The sequence below is a fragment of the Bacillus rossius genome, chromosome 13 (genome assembly GCF_032445375.1).
Source record: "Bacillus rossius redtenbacheri isolate Brsri chromosome 13, Brsri_v3, whole genome shotgun sequence".
Taxonomy (NCBI): Eukaryota; Metazoa; Arthropoda; class Insecta; order Phasmatodea; family Bacillidae; genus Bacillus; species Bacillus rossius.
Window position 1 is genome coordinate 17,324,142 of NC_086340.1, and position 6,000 is coordinate 17,330,141.

The window sequence follows — 6,000 nt, forward strand, 5'->3', positions numbered from 1 at the left end:
CTTGTTGGGATACAACCGCAACCTTACTCATGGGCCGTATTTCAGAACGTGTTCAAAACCGAATCCCATTCAGGAAACAAACCGGCCACCAGTTTAATAAATGGTGCCCTACGCTAGACTAGAAACTGGTTTCTACCCATTCAAGCAGATTTTTTTCAAACATTAATACAATTTGTTACAGAAAAATACTTGCAGCACCACCGCACAAAAATAACATTGTTTTTCTAGAACTTTTTTAAGTTGTGATTATTTCTTGTTATGACCATTAAAGTGTACAAAATTTATTCCAAAAATAGATTCGCTATCATAAGTTTCATTTGGCACACTAATATGATTGGTACGTCCCCAGATGATCACAAAAGTGACTATATTCGAGTTAACGAGGCCAGATGTTAGCCATCTAGACAAAATGAATGAAAAAGTGAGCTCTACACATGCACAGAATTTGGGCAACAGATAGGTCACAGGTAAGACAATAAAATCCAGTCGCTAAAAATGAGTGACTGGCCATGAGCTATTGTGCACTAGGAATATAGTTGGGAGCACAGGTGTAGTATAATAAGCACCTAAAAAACCCTTATGCCTTTGATGAAATACAAGAAAATGTTTTTCCAAAAATCTCATACCAAGTAAAAATAATTGCTCTACATTCAGGTAAATATGGTAGTTAATGCAAATTTTCACTTTCTCTACTGTACCATAGAGCAGTGTGTGTTATTTATTTATATGCATATCACATCTTTAGAACAAAATTCTTGTTGTTCTATTCTTAGTCATTACCAAAGATCCAAAGAGAAAAATATGTATGTGCATGTGTTTGTCATGGTCTTCCAACTGCGATCTGAGAAGGAATAAAATAATTCTATGGACACAACTATTTTATTTAACATTGCCTTTTTAACTGGTAAAAAAAAAAAGTGGAGGTTCTCAATTTGACCAGTATTTATGTCAATGTTCACTCATAGTTTTTTATTGGGCTAACCAATGTGCAGATACTGTTTTTATTTGATGAAATATACCTTCAGGATGGTCCCATATAAATTTTATAAAGATCCTGATGGAAACCTTCCGAGTGGGTGAATGTAATTCCTCAATGGATGACAGAAAATCGCTCCCAATTACTGCAATAGTAGTAGAGCGTACATACCTATTTTAACAGGGTGCGATAACTAAACAGTTTGAAGTTTGACAGGCGAACGTGCCACTAATGGTCCCCCGTCCAACTTAATGCAGAGCTCTTAAATCTTTGCATCACAACTAATGACTTGTCATGGTGTGGTTTAACAGTTTGTCAGTCTATACCACACATAGTCCACTTAGGCTTTTTACTTGACTTAAAGCCATGTATGCTTGACATTTAGCAAAATGTTTTTTTACAAGATATATGATGGCCTTAGTCAATGTAGTATGTACCCTGCAATTTGTGTACTGTTACAGCCCAACTAGTATGAGTAGAACCATTCGACTTTTAGTATCTCCATATCCAATTCCTTTAATGCCTTGGAACATAGCCATCTTGGTCTTTCCATAAGTAGCAGCTTTGCAAGATTCATCAATTGCAATAATGGTGTACATTCATAGTATATGTAGTTCTCAAAATGTCAATTTTTCTTATCCACTAGTCAAAGTCAGAAATATTCTGACTTTAGCTCCATCATCAAATTTTCAGCACAAAAGCATTCGTTGCCTTTCCAGTAGAAGTTTCAGTTGGTTGGCATTCATTTCATCAAATCTCCAATTGTTTAGTAAATCAGTGAAATCCATGCCATCTCTCTGGCTCATATTTATGAACAGTTCACAAAAAAAAAAAATTGTGCCTTAAATAAGTTCAGCAGCGCACCATAGCCGCTGCATTAAACACCAGTGCCCCTTAATAGCATTATATTACCAAATAGTAGTACAGTAAGTCCTCGGTTTACGTCGAGGTTACGTTCCTGAAAACCGCGACGTAAATAGAAACGACGCAAAATGAGCCATGTTTCATGCCACCGGCCGGCCACGGCCCAAGGTCGGCCGGAAGGGGTAGGAGAAAATGCTGTGTCGTTGCGGGAAGTAGATAACACTTCTACGTGCGAGGCCGAGCGGGCGGGCTGGTAGTATTGCATCACCGCGCGGAGAGCAGCGGAGAGCAGGAAGCATCCCTCATGATGTATGATAAGATAAGGCGGTGAACGTGTAGCTTACGCTACATAGCATAAATTAACTACCGAAGGAAACAAAGAATTATAAACAAATTATATACAGTGTTTTGGTTAAAATAAAGATTTACCGTCATTGTAAACGACGTTATTGTGAATCGGCGACAACTTAATTTGAAACATGAGTACTCAAACATTAGCGACGTTAATCCGAAACGACGTAAATCGGTATGACGTAAATAGAGGACTTACTGTATATTTACACCACCAAAATGTTTTTCATTATTTTTCTCACTCTCTTGCATACATAAATCACTAATACTTTGGTTCTCATATGAGTCCATTGATAATTCATAAACTACAAATTATGTTTCCATTTTCAACGCTATTTTTCTAACCCTTGACCACATTCGGTGATAATTATAGCACAATCTTTTTCAATTGGCAATGAAAATGTTGAGTGTAGAGTTTTGCTGTGTATTTGACAAGCAGCAGCAACACCAGTCAAAGATGGACTTCCAGTCAATAAAATTCTGGGTAGACAGATTTATGACTACAGCCGCCACTGCTGAGATTGTCGTTTACTTCATAATCAAAAACACGAACAATTAGCGACGTTTTGAACATGCATCAAGTATTCAAAAAAGATTTTGCTACTGTCTGGCTCAACAATAACAGAAAAAATCACAAACAATTAAAACAGTTCATATTAGTAATTTCAAACTTGAAAACAAAATATTATTTGTATTCTCTTTGTCACACACATATACTCTATTGAGATGGGCATAAAAAGAAGCAATTGTCATAGTTTCAACTGCATTCAAATTGATAGTCACAATCATTATAACACCATGTTGTATAATGTACATATCTATGATGAAACTGACATTGCGACTAAAAAAACATATAACAAAAAGTAAATAATGATTTAAGATTCTAGATGAAATTAGCAAAAATTTAGGTTTAAAATATTGCTGAACTAAAATACAATTTACCTGGCTGCCATTAGCAAAGAAATCTTGTGTATAACTAGGGTTTAAACATTTACGTCTGAGCTCATTCAATCACTAATTTAGTAATTTGGGAATACACCAGCCCCTCGAAGTAACGCTGTTCGATTAGCGCTGTTTTGAAGTAACGACACCAATTAATTAGGGCATGATTTGAAGTAGCGCGGTCATATATTAGAAGTACCGGTCTTTCTCGTCCATATAATTTATTTTATTTTCACACGTGCACAATGTAACAAACAAAATGCAACAAATTAAAAATAAGACGGCACTTGTGTAACATAAATATTATGACGAATTAAAAAAAGATATTACCTGTTTATGTAATAGTTATTCGCTTCCTTCGCATACCATTTTTAAAGCCTAATTAAAATTGCACAGTAAATAATATTTCGTAAATACATTTTCCGACGCCTACGTATGTGTTTAGCTAATGTTTATACATACTACGCCATCTTGCAACTCAGTAGCAGCTCTAGTGGGAAATGCCGGAAGCTTTCGAGGCTAGTTCACATCTTGCATGACAGGCTGCGCTGACTCCTAGTCGTGCATACACGAAGTTACTCTTTTTTTAGAATCAATTTCAATATAAACTATGTAGTATTATTTTAGGTTATTTGAACTTTAAAATGCAATTAATACATTTATATATTTTTTTTTTAAATTATATTTAGATGTGTTAACAGTATGTAAATACGTACATTTAAACGAAATAAATGTCATATAAGGAATAGTAAACAAACGGATTTCAGTGGATGGAGAACCAGTTATTATGAATAACATGCACTCTTATGGCAAAAACGTATTTGATTAGCGCTCTATTTTCCTGGAACAAATTAGAGCGTTACTTCGAGGGACGGGTGTACAACAGTTTAAAAAAAAATTCACATTTTTTTTTTAAATAGATTTTAATGGATTTCACAGTATTTTGCAGTTTGCGAATATTTTCTGAATCAATACGTAGAGTCGTAGAATAGCAGATTGTGGAAAATGAGGTGAATAGGAACCGAAATTAAAGGTAAGTTTGTTGGTTGTATTAGTTTAGCTGCATAATAAAAAAAAATTATTTCATAATTTAAATATTTCCTTACGATTATTGTAGCCAACTTCGCAGGGCCAAGAGCACGATTTTTCCTCAAAATAGTTGATTTAGTGACCACAAATGAAAAAAAAAGTGACTTATTTAGTGACTTTCACTCGTACTCACAGACATTTATATTACAACACAAAAACAAAATTAGTACATGTTATTTCAAATTATGTACCAATTATGAATATACTGGCCCTAAAATTTAAAAATAATTACAAATAGCAAAATAAAACCAAATTTACTTTGGCATAAAATAATATGTACCCAAATATTGAACATTTGAAACATTTACAACAAATAAGTGATGTACAGGGCTGTATTAAGTTCATGGAGAAATACAATTTTGTTAAGTTTTACACTTTCACTTTGTTTACACAGTAAAATATTTACATTAGGGCTGCGAAAGTTCATCACTTAAATTAAATATTTGTAAGGAGCTTGTTTGTTTTCTTGTAGAGTTCATTTTGTAAACTAGGCACTCTCTTTGAAAGCAGTTGTTCTTCATTTTTGACTAACTGTGCTCCTTCGTACATCGCCTGTGCCAGGCTTACTTCCTGAACATCAACAGGAGTCTTAGACAAAGCTTTTTTTAGCCTATTATTGGCCTCTTCGTGCATTTTTTCCCAAGTATCTTTTTTCAGTTTATGAAATTTGTTGGCTTCATCCAGTTTTTTCTTCAATTCTTCAACATTTAGCTTCATTCTTTTCACTTCTTTTCTGGATTCTTCTTCTGCTTCTCTTTTCTTCCTCTCATCTTCAACCTTAATCCTCTCAAAGTCTTCTTTTCTTTTCTTTTCTTTTCTTCTCCTCAAGGTAAAGCTTGTAGCTCTTATGGGCATTAACAGCAGAATTAATAAGTTGCTTGGTGATGGGAACATTCACAGGATTATTTCCATACACTCTAAGACCATCAATGGTGTTTAACCTGGCATTGAGAGTTCTTTCACTCATTGATGCTCGATCTTCAGTCAGAATTTTTGAAGAAAGGGAAAACCCCCTTTCAACATCAGCACTGCCATGAGAAATGCTTAGACTCATTTTCACAACTTTCTGCACAGTAGGATACTTTTCAGCACAGACAGCATTCTTCAACTGAAAGATACTTCTCCAAAAATGGTCGATTCTCTGCCCTGGACTGAAGTTTGTCATTTCTCTTTCACTTTTCAACAATCTCCATTCGTCTAAAAGGAGGTCAACATTAATCTCCCCTGGTAAAACTCTTGCTATTTCTGCTATAGACTGCAAACTCTTTGGCTTTAAAACCTGCTCAGGCTGGAAACAGCTGAAGTGTTTCAACATTTTGTGGAACTTACCAACCAAATAATTTCCAGCTGTTGCATAGTGTTTCTGTACACTGAATTTAAACTCCAATCTGTCTCTTTCATTTACACTACTAAGTGCTTCCTCCACAGTGTGTCCACACTGAATGTCAGTGGCATTTTGGAGATTTTCTTTATCAAACACATTGTTTGAAATATCTTTCCCACTAGCAAGTTCTCCCTTGCACACACGACCCATCAACTTGCTTACCAGTGTGTCCAATTCAGTTTGCAGTGCATGTATTAAGGGTTCTTCTTTTTGGAAAATTGTGCAGAGGGTGCTAAATATTTCTGAGCTAGATATAACAAACAGAATTTCAGCTTTCATTGTGTTTTTCTTTAAAAAGCTACAAATTTTCTTGCATTGTGCTGAATGTTGCATTTGTTTTTTTGCAAGGGAAGAAACTTGGTAAAGTAGTCTAGCAAAGCTGGCCACTGTTCAA